General features: G+C 44.1%; 2 long non-coding RNA genes across 2 annotated transcripts in view; one reads left to right on the forward strand and one right to left on the reverse strand.

Moving 5' to 3' along the window:
- The window catches only part of LOC133265562 (uncharacterized), a 377,264-nt gene that overhangs the window by 12,580 nt on the left and 340,361 nt on the right, over positions 1 to 24,323 (forward strand). The window lies entirely within an intron of this gene.
- LOC133265561 (uncharacterized) lies at positions 386 to 16,874 on the reverse strand. The gene is made up of 2 exons (XR_009742018.1): positions 15,744 to 16,874; positions 386 to 1,578 (listed from the first exon to the last, which is right to left on the reverse strand). It is a non-coding gene; the product is annotated as an uncharacterized LOC133265561 (long non-coding RNA).

A 24,323-nucleotide genomic window follows, 5' to 3' on the forward strand; every position in this document is an offset into this window, starting at 1 on the left:
CCTTCAGCAATTTCTTTCTGCTTAGGAAGCCCGTGTATGATCTCTCTATTCCATTTACATAACAAGATCTCCGTTAACAACAAAAAAACGCCACCAAAACACCCCAAAACAAAACAAAGAGTCTTTTGGTTATGAATGCAAGCCCTACTGCAGCAACTGTAACTACAGCCCACAGTGTTAGACTAATGTTTCAGGGAAAAGCAAACAATATACACTAATTTTAATGTATATAACCTACCAGAGGCATGTCAGGACACCAGAAACAGAAAGAAATAAGACTATTGATAAGACAACAAACTTTTCAAAGCTTCTTCTGTTAGAGAGGAAGCTCTTCCCCAGGCTCCAGTGTTTTCCCACCTGCCAAATAAATTACAGCAGCTAGAACTCCAGAATTAGGACGCAATAGAGCACCGCTCTTTAAACCACGTTTGAAATGCTAACAGCCAAACCAGACTACAAGAGAAGTCTATCACAAGAGCATATCTTCTGAAACACCACGTTTTAAGACAACAGTGGCTATTTTTGAACTTTAAATAAGCAGAACTGCTTAACTGCAAAATAAACTCTACGGGCCCTTGCAAATAGCTCCATCAGCTTGGCTTAAACAGCATCCATTTCATGTGGCAAGAGGTACACCATAGTCAGTGCTGAACTTAGCTATTTTCAAAATTAATTAGGCAATTATACTCCTGGGGAAAGTGTTCTAGTAATTTAGCTGCTTAATCAAATCCCAGGTATCAAATTATGGACCTGATCCTGCAGTTCTTATTCAAGTCAACCTCCTATTGATGTCAGTGGGAGTTTTGCCTAATTAAAGATCAGGACATCCGCATGTGCAAGCTTGCTTTTAAACAGTGGCTTTGAATTTAGTCTTAGGAATAGGAGGATGGCTCTGAATCCCAAATCGTTGCCTACAAGTTTCTCACGTGAGACTGTGGGTATATTAATATATATTTTTCCTAAGTCTGGCTCAAATTAACATCTAGCTAAAGTCTAGAGATTTAGCTAAAGACTCTTACAAAGCCCAGTGGCAAATTGACCTAGTTTTGCAGTGCTTTAAAACCAATTAGATGCTGTTCCAAAACAAGAAGCAGGTTGTAAAAACATTGGCTGTGAATCATGCTCAGCAATGCTCGCTGGTTATGTGGTGGTGTTTTGCTCAGCACAGTCCACACCGGCTGCTTCTTAGGGGTGAGGATGAGGAACTTTGCTTATGTCATTCCCAAAAAGGATAGTCTCAAACACAAGGATTCTGGGTTCTGTGCCCAAGTCTTTGCTGAAGAGGCTGCAATACAGGGAAGTGAGGAGGAGTGTTTGCAGTGCAGAAGGAACACTGTCCTCCCTCACGCTCTTCAGGCCAGTCCCAACCACCAAAGCTGCCTCTATGGGGTGTACTTCAGGCAGGAGCAGGCTGGGCTCATGCAAGAGAAGTGTCTTCACCCCTGGCTGCTCAGTTTGACATCCGTGCCGATATCAAACCTGATGCCTTCCGAGCGGCTGTGCTGATATACTCTGCTGATCTTGCCTCTTCAGACGCCTTGGTGATGTGTCAAGGGGCACACACTGAAGCGTCACAAGCTAGGGAAAAGGTAAACCAAAAATCAGTCAACAAGCAAGAACTCTGGTGGAGCAGGAGATGGCTAAACACTGACAGTTGCCTGATGAGGATTAGGTTCTTAAAGGGAAACGCCTGTCTGCCAAAACAGATAGGAATAGGCATATACCCCACATCCCTTCTGCCCAATGGCAAGGAAGAGCAGCAAATCTCTTTTTCTTTTAAGCAAAATCAAAATGAGTTGGAGAGCTCTGGGTTGTCTGTGCACTTGCTAAGTTAAGCCCTGAAAGCAGGGAAGGACAAGAACTTGTGTGTGTCTGAAGATAGAAGGAAATCACATTTCTGTCTAATATACTGGAGCAATTGACCATGAAAAGGTTACAGGTTAGGAAATAATTATCTCTAGACACAGCTACTGACAGGGTCAGTGTCCACAAGGATTATTTCCTGCAAACACAGGGCCTGGAAGGGAGGTTGGTCTCAACCCAGGCGTATCCTGCACCGCATTCCGCTGATGCTAATGGCACTTGTGCACTGAGTGGCCCAGCAGCTGAAGCAGATAACCAGGAGTGAAGGGGTTAAGTGCCTGTCACAATAGAAACCTCTGGGGGCACTTGACCTTTGCACATTTTTTATTCAGGAATGAGCATTTTGTGCCTGTTCGAGGAAGTTCATCTACATTTGTCCTCATTCTTCACCCTGTTTGCGTATTGTCCCTTCCCTTCACTCAGTGCCCGAGCGTCCCATTAAGTACCGAGCAACGTCTGTTGATGAATATGAATTCAGGGCAAAGTTACAGAGAGGGCACAAATACTGCACATTGATCAAGTGACTTACAAGGAATCTTAACATATTCAAGGCATATGTTTCTGCTGAATAGCTTTCTACACATATAATACTCACCTGTCAGTGCTTTAGCATGAAGAGGGAGAAAATCGCATGCGTGAGCAGAAGCGCTACGCTGGCTGGAACAAGTCTCACAAGAGCATTAAAGATGCTTAAATACTACAAAATGCTAAGTCACAGCATTGACTTGCACATGCTAAACAGGGAAAGAGAAGGCACAATGATACCTGTCCTCGGTCTTTCATTCAGCAATTAGACTATGAACTCTCCTGTCCCGAGAGGGAGAGTCTGAAACCAGTCAAGGAGGAGAAATCCAGAATGAGTTTGTCACTGTCTGGCTCATTTAGAGGCAGATAGTCTAAAAAGGTACAAGCAATATTCCAGAGCTTGATCCTGCTGGGATCAAGGAGAGTTTTGCTTTGGCTTAAATAAGAGCAGGCTCTAGTCTCAAAGCACGTGTGTCCAATTTGTTAATGTTTGGGGTTCAAACAGAAAACAAATCTCCAGTCTTCCCTGCATGGGAGTTTCAACCACATTCTTCCACTGGGGGAGAGCGTCAGGGCTTAGACAAGAAAGAGTTTCTGAATGATCTAAGTGAATTGTCCTGAGGAGACTAGCATTACTGTGAGCTTTGAACACAACTACAGAGGGTCTTTTATAGATGTACTCCAGAGGGGAGATCCTTAGATGGGTCCTTTAATGCCTGCCCCCATATGCAATCCAGATGAAATTCTTTATCAGATGGGGCCCGGATCTTGCTCACATTAAAAGTTCTGCCACTGAACTCAATGGGAGCAGATCTATTTGTCTGAGATGCTTATGCAGCTTCCCTTATCTCAGTGCCTCAAAATAGTTATCCTTCACACTTCTGAGGCAGGGAAACACTATTTTCTCTGGTTTGCACGCAGAGCATAGCCAGGCCAGGTGACGTAGTTGGATATCACACACGAATCCAGGCCAAGAAAAGGACTTAACTCCAGGTCTCCCAAACATTAGACCCAAGTAATATCCCTCACCATCATGAAACCACCTTTTCTAAGAGGAGACACAAGTCAGATGGGAGCAGCCAGCTTCCTTCTGTGTGGACAAGGGGAACAAAACCATCTGAGAAGACAAAATCAGGTATCACTCACTCCTCCCTTCAAATAAGTGCTTCCAGCCGGTCCCCTTAAGGCAGGATGTTGCAGGCCCTTCTCAGCCACCACTGCATGAACAGGAGTCAGCCCTTGGCTGCTGAGCTATGCTACTCAGTTCTGGGAAACTTCCTGTACAACTTGTACCTCTCTAGTGACAGCTTCCCAAGACTTCCCAGCTTGGCAGCCCATCCCAAGATAAAAGCAGGGGTTTAGTACACCAGGCAGTATAAACCCAGCACCCCAGCAAAATGCCTTCATTCAGTGTCCCAGAGGCAGCAGATAACAGCGCATCATCACCAAGCTGTTAACATCAATAAACACCCCTGCGCATGCAAGAGGTCACAGCAACCTCCTGGAGAAGTGGCTGCATTCGCTCCCCTGGAGGCTTCATGTCGTACCTGTCTATAAGCCATCCAGCATGCTGACAGCTACTAATCATCATTTAGCCCATGGCCACTTGAGCATTCAGAAGGAAGGCACTTGGAAAGCAAAATCACCTTCCTGTTTGTTACTGCTTACATTTCTGTTAGCCCCAAAAGGGCTCCAACTGGGAATCGCACCCTGTGCACTGAGGGTTTTGTGTGTGCAGAGCCAGAGCAAAGGCTCCAAAGGGGACCTGGAGAACACATGGAGAAAGGCTCTCTGGGGGCACTCAAAGCAGCACCCAAGTTCCCCATTTCCAGCCTAATACCCTGCCCAATGGCTCCCTCTCCATTTCCAAGAGTACTGACCCAAATACATACATGAAAGCAAGCATGTGTTGTTTATTTCCAAGTATGAATGGCATGCTTTCCCCTAGGCTCCATGTTTCTTGGAATTATTTGAACTGGAAACCAATCAGCCTGTATCCACTATTGATTTATTTTCTAAAACTCTCTCATCCCTAAAGTAACTGCGCCTCTCTGTGTCTCAGCCTGCTGTTTAGTGACACAGTAATCTAAAAGCTATTGATCACTTGGGTCTCTGCAGCCATAACACATCTTTCTAAGTGCCTTCATGTAGGACTATATTTGCAACATACGTACTATAAACGGCAGGGTGGCTAATGCAATCAGCAAAGATATTAATAGAGATGTAACACTTGAGCAGTAACACAGCATGGACAAGGGCCAATAGGGGCCAGCAGCAAGAAGAGAATAGTGTGGTCATCATGACAGAAGTTGCATTTCTCTTTGAAGACCAGATAAGTTGCAACCAAATTTCAGTCTAAACAGGAACCTAAACCTGGACACAGACTGGTCAAACTTCCCCCTGCCCAAGCAGAGAAGTATCAGCGCTGGAGAGCCCATGATGGCCTCATACTGCTACAGCGGTTATAGAATCCCAGCCTGGTTTGTGTTGGAAGGGACCTCAAAGCTCCTCCAGCTCCAACCCCTGCCACTAGAGCAGCTTGCTCCAAGCCCCTGTGTCCAACCTGCCCTTGAACACTGCCAGGGATGGGGCAGCCACAGCTTCTCTGGGCACCCTGTGCCAGCACCTCAGCACCCTCACAGGGAAGAGCTTCTGCCTAAGAGCTCATCTCAGTCTCCCCTCGGGCAGGTTCAAGCCATTCCCTTCGGCCTGTCCCTCCATCCCTTGTCCCAAGCCCCTCTCCAGCTTTCCTGCAGCCCCTTCAGGCACTGGAGCTGCTCTCAGGTCTCCCCTTCAGGAGCCTTCTCTTCTCCAGGCTGCCCCAGCCCAGCTCTCTCAGCCTGGCTCCAGAGCAGAGCTGCTCCAGCCCTCGCAGCATCCTTATTGCCCTCTCCTGGAATCATCTAACAGTTCCACATCCCTTCTGTGGTGCCCAAGTGCTGGACACAGGATGCAATGGATGTCTTAGGAGAGCAGAGGGGGAGAATCCCCTCCCTCGACCTGCTGGATGCACTCATTTTGATGCAGCCCAGCGCACGGTTCTACTTTGAGCTTACCTGTAGTTCACAACATCCTGCACGTACTTCTCATTTACTGTATGAGCAATCAGTGTTGGTGTCCCCCATGGGATCTGGAGCAAGAGGGGTGTTTACACCTCACGGGAAACCTAATGTTGCAGAAGTGTGTGCACTCCAGCACCTATTGCTTTGAAGCAATGCTGTTAGCAGGTAGTGCCTTGGAAGTCAGCCTCCTCTCTACTTCTTTTTCCATGTTCCTTCACGATCTGTATGGCCAAAACCATAAGAGCTCATAGTCCCAAATGATTTAAGGACAGCAGCTCAGATAACCATCAGCATTACTGTGGACCTGGCTCACACAGAAAGAGCTGTGTAATATAGGCCAAGTCCTGTTCCAGTAGAAATATAAGTACATCAAATTAAGTCAGAACAAGGTCTCCAGAGAGGAGAGCCTAGTGCATTACCCCCGCTGAGACATCCCATGAGCTACAAATTCAAATTAGAAACACGTTACCAACACAGAGATAATGTGTCTGCAAGTCAATAGCTATCAGCATGCACCACTTTACCCGGCAGAGCAGGGCTGAACTCTGGCTCTCCAGTCCTCTTCACCAGCAAGAGCTGAGATGAGCTTATTGCACATGTACATTGTACTCAGCCCTGTAGCCTCGACTCTGCCCCATCCTCTACAGTGTTCTTGCTGACCAGAACAGGGCATTACCTCTAAGTATCAGCCACGGCGATAGGACACTGTTGGGCGGCGTGCATGGAGACAGCCGTGCTCACTAACGTTATTCCAGAAGCAGCTTTCAGGAGACATTTGTAACCGTTTAGAATCTCCCACCCAAGCAGTTTTGCACTTGTCAGTTTACCTTCTGCCACAGGTTTTTAATTTAGTTGTATGGGAAGAAACTTTATATGCCTCCAATTTATATGTTAATGCCAGATGTGAACACACTCGCACGTGTTCTGCTCTCCTCCGCGCTGCACTTGGGAAATGATGCTGTAAGGCTGCAGCTCCAAGTACTCAGACAACCAGCAAAACTAGTGGCAGACCTGGATCCAGAAGCCCCTGTTCCTCAGCATTTCCCCCAGTGCCCTAGGGAATTCCAACTGGCAAGACAATCTGCTAGCACATACTTCCCAGCCTTCTGAGCATGAAATATCCCTGGTTGCATAAGGATTAAAGACAAAAAACTTGATTTGCTAATTAGGAAAAATAAGAAGGAAATTGCTGAAGACCACGCACCGTGTACTGCAGCATGAGAATGCACTCCAGCTGCTTCCATGTACTGAGGGAGTGGAGATTATCAGTGCAAGCAGCCTTGAAACTAATGCAGGTGCCAGGAATGCTTCTCCTATGTAGACCTGAAATGAACAACCATGAAAAGATGCAACTTCTTTTGATTATCACTGTCCTGCTTTAAATTGATGAGCTCCTTTATGCATTTCACTGTTGGGTTGTTGAGCTTTTTTTCTCCTAAAGTTATATATATATATATATAAGATATATATAACTCTGATCAGTTATTAAAGCATAACTTGATTCCTGCATTTTGCCCTCCTGAACTTTCAATGCTCTTCCCAGTGCATCCCCGAGGATGAGCCATGCACTCTGAACTCCACTAATATTATAAGGGATAAAGCCTGGGGTAGGAGACATGGCCAGCCATGCATTCTGCCTTCCTCAAGCCCACCTCTAATTTTCCTATTGATCTATTTTCTAATTTTCTATTGATCTGTTTCCTAATTTTCCTATTAGCAAAAGTTGCCCCTGCCCATTCAAGGGAAGCAAGTTGGGTCCTGGACACAGTTGGGTGACCAAGCAGAGCAGACATCTCTTCTGTATCAGCGACCATCCACTATCTGCCCCAACCTCCAACTCAAAACACTATAACCCGTTCCAGAGTCCACCCTCAACAGGACACTTGTGCAATACAAAAAGCACAAGTGTTTGCCCCCCAACCAGCCTGCTCCAAGCACTCCCTCAGCATTATAACCTTCAGCAAAGCAAGGGGAGAGGGGCCAGGGGCAGCTCGGCATGGTAGTGCAGAAGCCACGAAGGGGCCCATTTCAGTTTGATTTGTTGCGGCACCCTAGATGCAAGATGAAATCTGAGAGATGAAATCTGAGCAATTTCTTGCTTCTCTTCTTTCTGGACAGTTATTAACACTATAAAGAAGGCTGAACAGTGGGGCTTCCCAACTCCATTATTGTCAAGGCCTATTTCAAAGGCAGTGGCTGAAATGCCCAGTGCTGCCTTTGTTGATCCTGGACTCAGGTCTCCTCCGTGTTGCACTTCTGTCAAACTGCAAGGCTGAGCACATGAAGAATAAGCTTTCTCTGGAGGGGTGGAAGAGGGGGGAGGCAGGAGCCTGAGCCTACGCACAGCACCCCCTGCATTCACACCACTCCAACTCCTTGTGTTAAAGCAGGGGAAACATTAAAACCACAACAGATGCCAGTTCTCCTGCTTGAAGTTCTGCATCTGACTTTTGAGGCACCAGTGTGAAGCCAAGCCTGGGTTGCGAGTGGATGCTGCAGCCCAACCAAAGCTGTCAGTCACTCCGCCATACCTGCCCCTAGCCATCCTGGTCAGAGAGAAGCACAGAATGCACGGACTCTATTTTCCGCCTCCAGGAGAGGGTTTATTTGTCCCCAGGCCCCATGACAAGCTTATTACAGACCATTTCAATCCGAATCAACCTGTCAAGGAAAGAAAGTGGGGGAAAACGCATTCATTAAACAGCTTTACTCATGCAGAAAAGCTGCCAGCGTGAGCATTTTAAATTACCTGGGCACACCTAGTGCATTTGCATTCCCTTGGCACAGCTTTACTCAGGCCCACAAAGCACCGTCCACTTCATACTTCCATCTGAGCAAGGAACAAAAGAGGCTGACAGCCCAGCACAACCTTCCCGGCTTGGGGGCTAGCGCCCTTCCCGAGGGATTTTGTGTCCGTTTATGCAGAAACCCTACTCCTGGCTAGATGCAGGGACAGGAAGTTTGGATTCTTGTATCCAGCTAAAGACCAAGGCAAAAAAGAAGCCTTCCAGAAAACAAAGGAGGTGGAGCGGCGGTCGGCAGGGGGGTAACTGCATGCCATTGTTCAATATTAACATAAAATAAAGCGGTAGAAATGGATGTCCATCAACAGAATTAGAAGGAACTAAGTGAGTTTAAGAACAAAAGGTTTACTTATTTAAATTACAGGAGATGAAAAACAGCTGGGAACACAATTTCTAGCACAAAGTACAAAGCTACAAGACTGTTAAATGTAATTATATTTCAAAGTACTTTATCCCCCCCATTTTAAACTAAACATGTACAATTATTTTAACTCAAATAAAACTAATGACAGCGCAGCCTTTAGATGTTCCACCCCTTCCCTCAATTGCTTTCAAATTCAGCTCATCCTTTTACATTACAATTTGATTCCAAATAGAGGTCAGCTTTTTAGATAGGAGACTAAAGCCTGAAGAAAGAAAGGCCTTATGAGCAGATCTTTATTTCTACAAAAGTACCTCTTGCTATTAAATTCATGGACCTTGGATTTTACTTTCATATTTGTCTTTATCATTTCTCTGCACAAAGGAAGAGTGGGGAAAGTCACTTTACTATTTGTTATATGTGGTCAGTACATTTAATCATAGCCTATTGGTAAAGATATTTAAAGATACTCAAATGTTTGAGGCTTTGGGGTTCTGTTTTCCCCTGCTTGAAGGAAAGAGCACCAATGTCCAAAGCCTCTGGGCCAGATGTGGTCTGCATCAAGGCCTTGGTTTTCAAAGCCACCTAGTAGTGCCTTTATTGTGCTTCCACTATTACCTGCAACAAAGCTCTCCAGGTGAAAACGCTACCTTCCACTTGAGCTTGTTTTCCTCCACCTCTGCAGAGCTGCCCTTTGGTTCCACAGGGGCTCAGGAGCAGCAGACTCCAAATCTGGCTCCAACAAGTCCTGTCTATTAATGATATTTTTAATTCCAGGTGTTTCTAGCACTGAAGCACCCAACTAGACCCTGCCCTGCAGAGCCTGAGCCACCTCTGCCTCTTGAAGCTGCCCCTTGTGCCTTCTCTGGTTAGACCCTTCATTTAGGAGACGGTGGATTCCACTTGAGCATAGCAAAAGGTTTATCATCATCCAGGAGGTGCATCTCTAATGGGCATTACTAAAGGCCTTGGGACATCCAAAATTAAAGCCAAGAGGTTTCCAGAAACACCTAAATGCTAACCCAAGTGCTTTCATCCCACTATTAGCTTTTCCAGCAACAAAGAATCACAGGACCTTACTCACAAACCGATATATTACATTTCTTAACGTTCAATTCTATTATAATTTTCACATTTCAAATATGTTCAAGAGCGAAATGAAACCCTTTTCTCCCAGTCAGAACACTTATTTCCTCCAAAGTGAAATGGTTTCAGCTCCTCACTATGACAAATTCCTCTTCGTTTAGGTCATCTTAAAAAAAAGATGACTTGTTTCAGATGCCAAATAACTGCCAAAGGAACAAATAAAATCAGATACTTGGGCAGATCGTTTTAAAGTTAGGAACATATTTCAAGTGTTCTGGGCTGCTCCAAGCCACTGCTTTTGATTCACCTGAAATTTGCCAATTCACCAAAAATTCAAAGTTCCAACCCATGCTAAGGAGCTATAAAAGCCACATGCACATATAAATTAGTCTATGTTGTTCTTCTGACAACAGCCTGTACCAGATGTTTCAGAGAAAGACACAAGAAGCCTTGAAGCAGACAGATGTGAGATAATCTGCCTCCCACCATGGGTGTTTTCCTAATCCCTTAAAACCTGAAGCAGAAGGTTGAGCATCTTTCCAACATCATTGCAGCAGCCTCTGTTTGCATGAGCTGTTACTAAGACAAAGCTAGCAATGACATGGGTTACAAGCCCTGTTTTCAGTTACTTACAGCTTTGTGAAAGTCTGGATTGAAAGTTTCACACCAGGTACCTTTCTTGGAATGAAGTTTTACATTCCCTTTTGACTGTTTCTCCCAGAAATATTAATGAAAATGGCTCAAGGAATATACGTCATTCCGTAAACATTATAAGCAAATACTTGCTGGCCACCTCAAGGCACAGATAGTTTCCCAACAGAATAGTCCCTTACACTTCAGCAGTGGGATCTTTTGCTGTGCCTTTTGCTAATTTAAAAGAAAAAGAAGAAAAACAAAATCACATTTGGCCAGGTTGTAAATCTTTGGGGCAGACTCGGCATAGCTCTCTTAAAACACCATATGCACAGAGCAGTCTCCAGCTTGGCTCAACAGGGGCTGAGCTGGATTTGCTCTTCCCCTGCTCCCCAAAGCAGCAGGATGTTGCCACTCCCAAGATCCTGCTGTTTCTGGTATCAGCACATGGACAGGCTTTAGAAACCATAGGCAGTGAGACCCACATCTGGCACGGAACAAACCAGGGAGAAACACTGAGTGGAAGAAGGTGGAGGTTGGTAACTGCAGATGAGGGGCTAATGCTGGGGCTAGGACATGAGAGCATGACCTGAGGAGGACTCGGGCATGTCATTCATGACACAGAAGCAGGGAGGAAGTGGCTGGAAGAGCCACCATCATGTGGTGAAGTCCCTGAAGGTCATCGAGGACAGAGACAGAAGCTACAAGTGCAGGGCATGGTACTGATATAAGGAGGAAACATGGGACAGGACTGCCACAGCGAGGGACTGGAAGAAACCAGGAACATGTCGTGCTCGAAGGTGCAGGGAGTGCAATGAGACCACTCTGTGCAGGGACTGAAACGGAACCAGAGATTCCTTCATCAGCAAAATAGATTGTATCCCTAAAAGGCTTCAGTCTTCCTCAACCAGTTCACACATGAAAGCACTTGCATGTGTTTCTGTTTGTTCTATTTCAATTACAGGAAACACATATAAAATCTGTTGGGACACTGAAGTCCTGATTACTATGAAGTTGCAGTACTTTGATGCAGATGTATCAAAGAGTGGACCTTTAGAGAAAAAAAAAGCCTTATCAACGAAAAGCTACCACAGTGCCTTGCATAGAGGTCTGTGTAATACTGGCATGACACAGAACACAGAATGGTTTGTGTTGGAAGGGACCTTAAAGCTCATCCAGTTCCAGTCCTTTGCCAATGGCAGGGACACCATCCACTAGAGCAGGTTGCTCCAAGCCCCATCCAACCCGACCTTGAACACTGCCAGGGATGGGGCATTTCTTCACTTCCATACCAATAACAATGGACTTTATAATGTTCTTTAATTAATCTGTGCTTCATTCAATACCCAGATGTTATCAGGGTTCACTCCCATCCAGCTCTGGTGGCCATTAGCTCCACAGAGGAACACTCCTACAAACCCACCTACAGTGCACCCACTGCTAGATGGAACAACCAGCCAGGCAAAGGGGACAGAGCAATGAGGACCACATGCATGGCTTGTTTACACACGGTTTTACTGGCTTAACACAATATGCAATCTGAAATCAGTTCAGCCAACAAAAGCAAAAGCCTAAACAAAGACTGGTTTTGTTTAAAGCAAGCCTTGCTCTTGCCTATCTTAAACAGATTAGGAACACGTTAAGTTTGCTGGACCACTCCACACTGTCTCTTGGTTTAAAAGTGAAAATACACATGTAGGCAAGCCCCAAGCAAGAGGGGTTTTGCCAGCATAGCTCAGTAAAGAAGGCCAGATGCTGAAGTACTTGCAACCACAAAAATGGGAGTCAGCTTCTAAAGTTTAGCTGCAAACAAGATGCGGACAACATAAGGAGGTGCAAAAAGAGTTATTAGTGTCCTGACAAAGAAAGAGCTCTGATTCCCAGGCAATCGCTGCCAGAAGAGAGGCCTTGTTAAGACATTGCTCATTTGTTAACTTTGCAAAATGAACTATAAATTATTCAGTGTAATAATTCCAGATACACTGCGCTCAGCTGAAAGGAGAGGTTCCTTTTTTTAAGGGATGCGTTATCTTTGCTTTTTATTAGGTCTGTTTGAATACCAGCTTGCTTTTAAAGTCATAGCTCAACAAAAGTTGAGGGCTTTTTTCATGCCTGAAAGTCAGAATTCACAGCATGAACATATGAAAAAGTCTTTAAAGGGCTGGAGCCTTCCTGTATTTCCCTGCTAGAGTCTATATACACCAGAGAGACAGCAAAACTCTCACCAAAACCAGGAATGCTTTAATAATAAATAAAAGCTTTCTTGTCATTGAAAAATATTTTCACCACAAAAAGTCATGTATTTTTAATTATAATGTTGAGAACCTCTTCAACATGGGGTTGCTTGCCTCTAAGTCAGCCCTCAGCACAGAGGCACTGCTCACACAGTGACCCCATCCGCTCAAGCACTGGGGAAACACCACCAAAGGAGCTTCATCTGACAGCAGTGCAGTGAGTTTGCACCAGGGGCTCTCAGGAGTGGGATTTGATCTGTCTTAGGTGCAGCAGGTAGTAGAGCTCAGAACTCAGAGACGGTCTTTGCACAAAGAAACGTTTGAATTTGATTCAATCAGACAGGGAAGCAACTGCTTTATCCCACCTTCCCCTAACATGACATTTATGACTATGCTCAGCACAAGACTGCGTGAAACACATCTGGTTTCCATGTCCTTTCTAAAGGACTTTCTAAGCACAGAGACAAAAGAAGGTGATATACTGAAGTGGGAAGGACAGCTTCATACAAGCTCCGCAGGCACCGCTGTTGGGAGCACGGACAGCAGCGATGGGGATACACACGCAAGAGCACAAGCTGCACATCAGTGCACTGCTGGGCCACCGAGCCTGACCAGAAATCCTCCTCCCAAACAACAGGAAAGGATGTAATGGGAAGGATGAGGCCCTATGGTATCAGACCTTGGTTATCCACCTCGGACAGCCACCAAGCTTAGCACTGATAAGGTAAATTGTGGGGAGCGATTACTGTAAGTGGAAGCACAGTCCTTGTGTGGATTACACGGGGAAGAAAGATAGTTTAACAGCTCCCATCAAGGATGCAGACTCCACTCTTATGGATTGAAGCTGAGCTGGGTTTTCTGAATTACACACCAACTTTGTCACAAAACTTCATTCAGGTGGGCACTTGTGGTTTTTTGGCCTGGCTGATTTTAAAGCCTATTGCTGATTTTCCACTATTGCATTAAAAAAAAAAGCCCTGCAAACACCGTTACAGACCATAGCTAAGCATCTGCAAGTTATAAAACATTTAAAGGCTTTACATTTAACCTATCTATTGGCAATAAAACATACTCCAGCACAAATGCACTATTTGAGACAGATGTTTGAAATATGAATGAATGTTTGAATATTCAGTTTTAAATACTCATGATAAAAGAAGCTGCAGAGACATGCCATTGATCTAATACTTGTTTGCACATTCCTTAGGGCTATGCATGAAACATAATGGGATTTCTATGTTCCTAAACAACAAAAGGTGTAAAAATGCCTTTTCAGTTGCAAACTTTGTTCATTTATTCCAGCGGCAAAAGAATGCAAATCTTAAGTCATTTTTTTGTGCACTGACATCAAGTCTTTCTCACACAAAAAGTTCCCTGAAGAAACAAGAAGAAAGTTCAGAATAAAGTCATGCTTCCTCCCCCACTTGTCCCTTAAAAATAAAAGGCAGAAAGAAAAAGAGAAGGAAACTTCACTTAACTCAATTGTACCTGCCAGCTACAGGCAAAGGCTACTTAAGTGAGTGACTCCAAGCTCTTTGGCATGTGTGTCATCAATAAGAATGGCTTTGCAAGGTCCAGGCAAAATATTTGTTTTGGTAGGGTTAAGCCTTCAGTACATGCAGTGCTTGAGTCTCTCGTTCGGTGACAGAACCTGTTCACAGAGAGAAAAGGGAAAACAATTCTACATTGAAGCATAGGAGAGCTGGTAGCTTAAAGCAGGAGCATGCAGAAAGCAGCATTCCCTGTTAATCCCTCCTTTTTCAAGCTTCTCTTTGTAAAGTGGAAGGGGAGCGTTTTTCTTTCTTTACTAGGAAACTGCAGATATTCAAAATTAATACTAAAGCAGGAACTGAAAGAATGGGGTGGCAAGATGCATTTCCAAGGAGTGTAGGGAAAACAGTGTTAATGTCAGAATCAATCCTTGAGCTATGAATAACTTAACTTCAAAGCTGATGCTACCGTCTGACTGAGCGCCCTGTGTCTTCAAGGAAGATAAAGCCACATATGTAGTCAAGCCAATGTTTAATTCAGATTACACAGAACAATACAGAAACTTGACTGGAGCCAATTAAACTAAGCTGATAAAGATGCCATACTGCATCCTTTCTGTGCACAGCAAGGAGCAGTTTGAGTGTGAACCTACATTTACTGACCTAAGACTTTTTGTACTTAATACATGCATACCACAATTTCAATTATAACATATTGGCATTCTCCTTTCAAAACAGGGAAAGACCTTTACTTCTACCAGGGACAAGCACCCATAACCCTGTAGGGACCACGTAGAAGTACAGAGAATATTTTCCAGCGAAAAACGTGGTTTCTGTTGGAAATCACTAAAAGATGATGATGCTTGGAGAATACAAGCCTACCTCGGGCACCGTCCATATGCTCAAGTGCATTTCTCCCACCAATCTCAGTGCTGCAATACAAGAAATGTAGGCAAACCCAGGCCCTGCTCTTGCCCACGGCCAGATGTTTGGTAATCACACAGCTGCCAGCTGATCTGTGGTACTTCATGGGAGACAATCTAGCCCAGGGCCCCACCATTCACAAAGAACAAGGACAGTCGTCTCCCAACAAACTGTCCCTTGGGCATAATGTACCACGGAAAGCAGCATTTAATGGCTGAGCTGCCCAGAAACAAAACATTTTAGGCTGACTTCGAAGAGTGTAACATTTCAGCCTTCAAAATGACTTACTGTGGCTCCAGAGGGTCATGGCTTTTCAGAAGAACAGTTATTGGCACTGCTGGCAGTGAACGCCAAAGTAACCAAATCCAAGCACTGACACTTAAACCTTTGGGATCTGATTTTATAATAGCCAGAAACTTTATAGGTAACTCATGGGTGTCTATAAAAGACCAGAGGTTAGCACAGCTGTGCATCAGGCTTCACCACGGGGCAGACAGAAGTGGAGGCAGAGAACAACTGAGCTGCTTTCCAAGGAATTCTGTGCTTTTCCAGCTAACTGTGCAGCTGTAAAAGTGAAGAGTCCAGGCTGGTTTATACAAGAACAAGCCAATATCATAGTCAACATACTTCAAAGCACAATGATGTACTTTCTTTGGCATTTTTTCCTCCTCCCTCCACCCTCATCTCCCCTTTATTAACATTTACCACTCGCACCATTGACATCATTTCCAGGGACAAGGTCTGTGCTGGCCACTACTCACCCCTCTGCAAACACAGCACCCGAGCATGCAGATGCCCCAGTCCCCTCTCGTTGGCACACACAAGCTAGAAGAGAGATTAACAAAGAGGAGAGTGGGGTTTCTCAAGAGCTCTTCATAATGGACAGTGTCTGACTCTATACAGAGGGATAAAAGGAGAGTGATAAACTCTGTTGTTGTCAAGAAAGAGAAGAGCGCTTAAAAAGCCTTTCAAATAAGCAATTTCCCCTCTCATCAGTATCCTCTTGACTGCTAAGCTCTCTCCTTTGTCTCCTACCTTGAATAGTGATCAGCAATGCATGATTGGCCAAGGGGCATCAGCTGTAAGTCTAACAACAGCAGCTGAAACCACTGCAGAGAGGAAAGACAGCTCCCCTAAAGGCACATCTACCTCTTGGAGGAGAAAGGAGAAAATGCAAAGCATGACAGCTTCATTTGCCTTGCCTGCTTTGGCAAAGGGTATAGGATTTGCCATCCCCCATATTAGATTTGCTTAGCATCCCATCCCGAAACTAATCAGGATTGAATGTGCAGGCGCCAGGAACCCCCCTGCCAAGCAAGCTCCCACCCTACCATCCTGAATGCCATTTCTGCTTCTTATATCCCCAGGGATAAGGGTCAGAAGCCCTCCCACTCCCTGCACCATCCTCAAACAGCTGCACTGCAGTCAAGAAGTTTCTTCCTTGCAAAACGTGTGGTACTTGCCTGTGGCAGGGGGTTGGAATGAGATCATTAAGATCCCTTCCACCCCAAACCATTCTGTGATTCTACGTATCTACTGGTCACACTCATCTGATGCTTCAACTAGCCAGCACACACCTAACAACACCGAGTGAAGCATCAGCAAAGATCAGCTTCATGCTGAGTCAGAAGCGCCACTGTCAAAAGAGGGCAATTTTGTTCTTTATTGTCAACGTTGCTGTTTAACCTGGTTGCATGGTCAAGAGTTTTCCAGTGCTGTCAGCCATGCAGAGATTCATCACTAATCCAAGCAAGAAACAAGAGTCAAGGCTGAGTTTTATAAGACATCGTAAGTCTGCAGTAGTCTGGTGCATAAGCAAGGTACAACTTCCAAAGGTTGTTTTCCCAATTTACACCGATGTTAACAGCAATTACTTACCATTCATGCTCTCACAAAGCCCATAATGCCATAGGCTACATGCGGAGAACCACTGTGCTGAGCAACACGTTAGAGGAGACCTTTCCCTCTTCCCACTAATACGGTGGGTTACAAACAAGTTGTTCCTTCCATCAGTGGAAGAAGTATAATCACGATCCTGAACCTTCCCAGCTCACACTGATTTGCAGTGCTCAGGTAAGTATTGATCTTACCCTTTAAAGTCAATGCACAAGTAGACAACACTGACCCTGAGGGCCGGCAGTTCAGGACATAGATACTTCACTCTTCTCTAACAAACATGCATTTTCAGACACTTTTCCAGGGAAGGGGAACTACAGGAACACTAATTTTTGTTTGGAAAACAGGAAAGGGGCACACAGAGTTTAAATGAAACAAAACAAATTCACACAGCCTGTTGTTTATAATGTGTGGTCCTCTTCCTAAAGAAGAATGTTATCAGGACAACTCTCTGAGCAACAAAGACATCACACACTACACACATCAGTTAGATTCAAGGCATCACAAGGGACTCTTCACTTTTCGAGCACATGCAATTCCCATTAACATTAAAGGCAGATACTCACATGTACAGGATGGACAGCAGATCTCTTGAGAGTCTCTGCATTAGTTGTACCTTGCCTAGGGAAACAATGGAAATGCAACAAAGGAAGACCCTAGATCAAGGGGGATTCAGCCACTGAACTGACTCTCAGCATTCCTCATCACTCATTGCTCCCCCAGCTCCTCATGAAGCATTGCTGTGGCACTACTCATCACGCTCCTGAACAGGGTATCCCTGTCTCCAACTTGCCCTGGAGCTGACCTTGCTCCAGATTAAACCAGATAAACCCACATTCCCTCTACATTTGGAGTGAGCAAGAGTCCCTTACTGGGGATCCTGTTTCTCCAACTCCAATTAGTGGATCAGATCCAGATTTTCAGTTTGTGGTTTTTAATGTGGCCCTTTCCAAACTTTGTGTCCACCAGCAAACACAGCAGTGAAGGTAGGTGTTTGTGCCAGCAGTTTCTGCTAGGGTTATGTCAATCAGCATCATCAATCCTCTGCGGTGTTAGTGCCTCCAGAACTGACATATGCAAAGGAGAGCAGAAGTGCTAATGCTTTTCCACACAAGTGTGGAAGCCACATCACACTGGGACAGCATTAGCAGGATCTTAATCCTTCCTTTTCCTCCTCTTCAGCCCTGTCACAGTTGTAGAGTAATGAACATTCCAGGGAGGGAAATGCATTTCCATGTGCTATACAAGCCTCCTTCTTGCTTATAATTCAGCAGGAGCTCCAAAAGGAAAAAGAGGAAAGTGTCACTCTTGGAGCAGAGGAGTGGGCACCCAGGGATTTGAGCTCTACACCTAGGTTTCCTCTTGGAAACAGGACCTTTTCCATTGGTCTCTCAAACTCCAAAACAGTGACTGCACTACTCAGCCCCTTTGAGGAGTGCTGAGAAGGTAACCAGTCTTTGTAAAGGGCATTTAAAAAGCAGAAGTGCTTGTTATCCTTGTATGTCTACAACAGGCATTTTTCCATATCCTTTACAATGCCTCTCCAGTCCTTTGTTCTGATTTCATACCCACAGCTCCAGCTCACAGCACTGGGGGTGATGGAGAGCACTTTCTCCCCAGCAAGTCCAATGGTAAACTTCATAGGGCTTAACCAAATCGGCAGAATTCCAATGGGAAATGAGACCCTGCAGAGTTACCATGCTTTAAATAGTACCAAAAGATATAGCCTGAACCTCACAAGCTACTATAACAATTATCATGTTATCCACTTTGACTAGGAGGCTCTGTGCTAGGTAGACAGGTACAGCACAGTAACAAGCATGGTTTCCATGGCTGCAACTCCCTGCCCAAACTGGATTCCTCCCTCCATGCCTCCTGTGATGTGCAGCATTGCTTCACGTCCTAAGAAGTCCTTCACTTACATAAACTGCTAATCACCTTCTGTGGCCAACAGGGGTTGATAAATTGCATTCCCTTTATTTGTACCATTCCATAGTCATTATGAGACTTGGTAAAGAACTTTCTCCAGAGTAAAGTTAAGCCACATCTAAGCTGCTTCAAAGCGCTGATTCAGCCTGCTGGTAGTTGATCACGCAGAGGAAAACATGATTGTGTAACCTAAGACATTACAGGAAGACACTCCAAAGAGGAGAAGCAACATTTAAGCAGTCCACCTAGCTTCTCTTTTATTAGTTATCAGAAAAGCAGAGGTTATCCTTAAGAAATAAGTAAATAGAAATACATTCTCTCCAAAAAAAGCAGCTTCCAAGATCACAATGCCGTATTAAATTCTTTCCCAAGCTCTATAAACTGTGACTTATAAAACCTGTAAAATCCTTACTAGACTCTTGACAGCTCCACATGTGTCTGTGGCAAGAAGAATGGAACCTTTTGCTAAACATCTGCTAAATCTCGCGTCTTGGCTAGAACGACTCTACCCGATAGCAGCACGCTGTCTCATGCTTGCTGACTGTGGTCTGGGGCTGTGATGGAATCTGGCTTTCTGCATGAAAACACCATGCTGCTTTATCACAGCCTGTACTTACAGCAGCCTTTTCCAGTAATATTCCATAACGGCACATCTCTTAGGGCAGCTGTGCCTAAGCAGTGGCACATGGCTTGTCACGGGCTGAAATCACAGCTGCCAGCTGTGTTTTCCAAGAGGATGCATGCATGGCATCTCCATTTGTACGCACTGCTCCCGAGGTTAAGAGTCCTGTAGCACTGCTTGGGAGCAGTCAGGGTACAGATCCAGAGGATAGCTTAAGAACACTCAGAGAAGTTAGACTAAGTAAACTTCTCTATTTGTGCAATACATCCAAGAGGTTCCTCTATGGGCTGTATTTAACAATATCCTCTCATTCTACAGAATGGAGACTTCTGGTTTTCCAGGGCAGATCAACATATGTTTGTTAAGCAGTTCTAGCCATATATACACAAGTAATCTGAAAAACTAGGAAGTCTCACCTTGCAGGAGGCTCTCACATCTGCTTTAGAAGCATTTGGTAATGGATAGTGCTTAAGAAGCATTCTGGACAGTGCTAGAAACAAGGCACTAGTCTATTGGCAGCTTAGACGTGGTTTAGCGCAGCAATTAAACATTTCCTATTTGATCCTATAGGAAAGATCATTAAGAATAATCTTTCCTTGACACAATTGGTATTTTTCTTATTTGAAGTCATCCTATGACTCTTGATAAACCTCCGATTCAAAAGAAGCCAAGTGTCTTGTTTTAATACTGGTTGGAATAAGTTGATAAATCAGTTCAAAACCTGGGGTTTACAAAAGCTTCACTTGCTTATGTTCAGAGCAGCTTTTCAGCTCCAAGGAGAAGTAATGATTTTGCATTGTCCTGCAGAGACGCAGAACAAAATCATTGATGTTTTCAGGGTCTGCCGAGTTTAGTTTCAAAGCACAAGTCTGTATAGCACAAGGAATAGATCTGATGAAAGAGAGTTTTAGATGTGCTGGTCCATGATTTGGGTGTGGAAAAACATTGTACATCTACAGATCAGCTGAATTTCCCAGTCTGGAATGATGTGAGCCCTCTAGCTCAGTTCTTCTTCCTACTTTGAGATACTCACAAACCCAAGTATTTATTGTTAAGTCAGCTATGCCACATAACATAACAACCAGAACAGCTTTTTGCCATTTAAGACTTTCTTTGCTCTTGAGAGTCTACCCAATGCCATTTATAATAAATGGCCATTTCTTCCTTTGTACCTTACACAGCCATATTAATCTGCAGATATTAACCTCATGGGCTTGATTTTTTGCAATCATTTCTTTCCCTCTATTATAAAGCCTTTTATTTTCTGAGGTTACCTCTAACACTGGAAGAAAAGTAATACCTAAAGCGCGAGGTTTACCTTAGCGTACAGCAATGCTCAAGATACCCTTTCTGGCTTGTTCTTCAGCATGTGGTACATCATAAGACATGAAATCCAGAATCATTCCTCTCTGTATATCACAAATCCTTTCTCTTAATGGGATAGATTTGTGGAAATTGGTAACTCATCTTGACAACCTACTCAAGGAGACCTGTTGGAAGGATGTGCGCTCTACCACCATGTTTATCCTCTCGGATGGCAAGATGAGGGCACAAAAAGCATGTCTGCATTCTTACAAGACAAAGAAAAGAACTCTCACATCTGTAAAAGGAAAAGCTATGGCAATCTGGGAACTCCAATGCACTGGAAGATGAAAGATAAATCGTGTTATATGAACGGTGCACATGTTGTTGTTATTATCTCCAAGAGGAGGACCCCATTGTGCTCAGTACTACACAGGCTCAACATAACAGGCAGTTCCTGCCCCAGAGGCCTCACAGCCTAAGATAAAAGCAGCATTGTGATCCCCTTTTTATAAAAGGGAATTGGGACACCAGAAGATTCAGCAACTCGAACAAGCTCCTCAATGAAATGGGAATTGAACGCAGATTGGATTCTCCAATCCCAGGATTTGATCCCACGTCATTGCTCAAAATCGCTTTCAGTTAAGCAGCAGCATCTAAACTTTAAGTTGGTGTCCAGGTTTATTTCTACTTATTTAATGACAAAAAATACTTCACCTATTGGTCATTCCTCCCATCATTTTACATTCCTGTAAGATTCATATTTAAGTATGTGTCCAAGAGATGGCACAAAGCCACAAAGAAATCCTTCAATTCACTTCACAGTCAATTCTTATGGCACACTGAGTCCACTCAAGAGTGGGATACTTTAGCCTTACCTTTGTATTTGATTCTGTAGCCAGTGCAAAAGATTAATTTGAAGAGATTTATGCTGTTTCTAAACATGGGACATGGTTATAAGATGCTGCTTCTAGCTGTTGGAACACAGAAGAGGGGAGAAAGCTCAAAGACGTCACAGGTTAAAAAATAAGGTAAAACAGCAACCTGAAGATGTTTGATAGGTGAAGGAAAGGAAGTTACTACAGGAGGTACAAAGGTGAAGAAGAAAGAAGATGGAAAGACCACCAAAAATGCAGTCAACAGCAACTTGTGTTACAACAACAGGAGGCAGGGGAGAGGAGAGCAGACCAGGGCTGAACTGCTTAGGGCATGGGAAGAGAGGACACAAGTACTTAAATGCCGTGTTGATAATTTATATTCAATAAGTCCAAGTTTAATTGTGCATTACAATGTAATTACTGCCAAATGGGGAAAGAATCCCTCTCCAAAAGAGTCCAAACAAAAGGCTAAATTGTAAAGAAAAGCAGGCAACAATGGGGACAGGTGTCTTGGGACAGCCCCGAAGAGGGAATACAAAGACTGCTGCTTCTGTGTTACTATTTGAAATGTTACTTAAGGCAGGAGAGCTCAAAAGCATCAGAGAGCACTGACATCCATCTTTAAACAGGCCCTTTAACAAAAGGATCCCACAACATTACATACAAGTGCATAGAGCAGCAGTATTTTGGCTTCAGAGATGGTCACAACTTGGAAAAATACATTAGGATTATGGGAATAGAACTGGAGCAATTGTATTGCTCAGAAGCACGACATTAAGAACTAAGTTGCTCAACATCTTCTGAAAGATCAAAGCTGTATAGGTTGGGTACCTAAAAAACCCCAAAACCTAACAGCTGTCCCAGCAAGTAGTTTCAAACTCCTGCTTCACTTCCTGGCATCAAGTAAGTTGTGAAATCACCCATTGAACAAGCTACCTAAACATTTGTTCATTTAATATCTGAACCCAAATCAATATTTTAAGTGTCTTGAAAGTGTGTTTAAGGCAAAAGTACTCTAAGACTTAAAGCAGAGCAAGAAGGGATGGGATTTCGTTAGAGGTGCACAGAATAGCATTAAAACTTCTAAACCTAAAACCAATGCGAGAGCAAACCTCACTAATGCAGAGCAGCTGAAGGGATGCGCACTGTGAAACTGTGACCTTTAGAAGAATTAACCCTCACCCTAATAGAAAGAAGAAGACATTTGCACAGCAACAAGGCTAGACAGGAAGCTGCACCCTGGGGAACCATGAAGTTTGTGCAGGACAAAGTAAATGAAAACTCATAATGAGGTTCAAACATTTTGGGACAGGGGGAGAGCAATCTAGGCTTGCCAAGCTGGATGGCTCTACTAGGCTGGAAAACAGCCTCTCTCACAGTCCAAGAGTTGCAGCGAGCCCTTCCAATGATCTTTAAGAGAATACTTGCAGACTGAATTCTGATCCCATCCAATGAGCTTTGGATGCCTTCGTGAGACAGCAGTCAAATCTGATTTGTTCTCAATATGCAACCAGAGGTTTGGTTTTGGCCATGTTTTAAGAGAACTAGTCAGAAAAGGTCAGAAGTATAGGAGGAGGGAGCAGGGTTCTCCCAGCAGACCAGGCTGCTACTGCAGTAACCACAGGGATCAGAGCAAAACACTAACCATGTTTGAGAAAACACCACATTCAACTCTTTGGAGAGCTGATTTTTATTCATCCCTCTGGAGCAGAGACTGGGAAGTGCATCCCACTGCAACTCTTGGGACCTAGTGGATTAAAAGCCAAATAAATGAACATCAGAAATTGAGACTACACTGAAGGTTTTCAAAGTGCATGGAAGTGGACTGCTCTTTCCACTGGTGGCACTCGGCCATTCTCCTAGCCCAGTTGCAATCACCAACTCTTAAATCACTGAGCTCTATTTACTCCTAAGGCCCTCTCTGTTTTGAGAGTGCATTTATTTCCTCATTTTCAGGAAGAAACAAAAAGAATGCACAGGGCTTCATAATACTGCTATGCACGATTTGGCAAATTGGGAAGAGTAAAACTATGTTGGATTACTGAAGCTGTAAAGGAAAACTTCTGTGTTAATGTCCGACACCAGCGTGGTCAGATTTGACAGCTTTCTGGCTTTGCAACAAGAAACTCTAAACCGAGTATTTTCAAACACTATCTCAAGAAAATTAAGTTTGCAGAAGTTTTGACTTCAGACAGGCCTCTTTTTCAATAAAAACCCACCCAAACTCATATAGGTTTGGTTTCTCCTCCCCAAAGAATAAAACATTTCCTTGTTAAAAGGCTCCAAAGACTAGCAAGCACTTTTTTTCTGAGAGATTTCAACTCTGGAGAGGAGTTCTGGAAACCTCACTTTTCCTATGCAAACTTCTATCAACATCCCCATACAGTGATCTGAATCCTCCACTGAACGAATACGCATGAAAACTGACATTTGTGCCAGTACATTTCCTTTCTCCAGGGAAAGCTGCACCAACTCGAAGTCTGTCTTCATCACTGTGTTACTTCAGCTGTTATCTGCATAACAACGTGTAATTCTTTCAATAGTAAGGTTGACAGATCGCTCATCTCCCTCTCTCAATCTTCTTCTTGGTAATTTCACAGCCAGCGTTTGGGAGTAAAAAAATTCAAACAAGAGAGGAACATGGTATTCCCTCAGGAAAAGTCAGATCTGGGACACCACTCTAGGAAAAAATAATTGGTCCCATTATTATCATT

This window comes from Pezoporus flaviventris, unplaced genomic scaffold (genome assembly GCF_033815535.1).
Source record: "Pezoporus flaviventris isolate CSIRO_AGI_PZ_B2104156 unplaced genomic scaffold, CSIRO_AGI_Pfla_v1 ptg000005l, whole genome shotgun sequence".
NCBI lineage: Eukaryota > Metazoa > Chordata > Aves > Psittaciformes > Psittacidae > Pezoporus > Pezoporus flaviventris.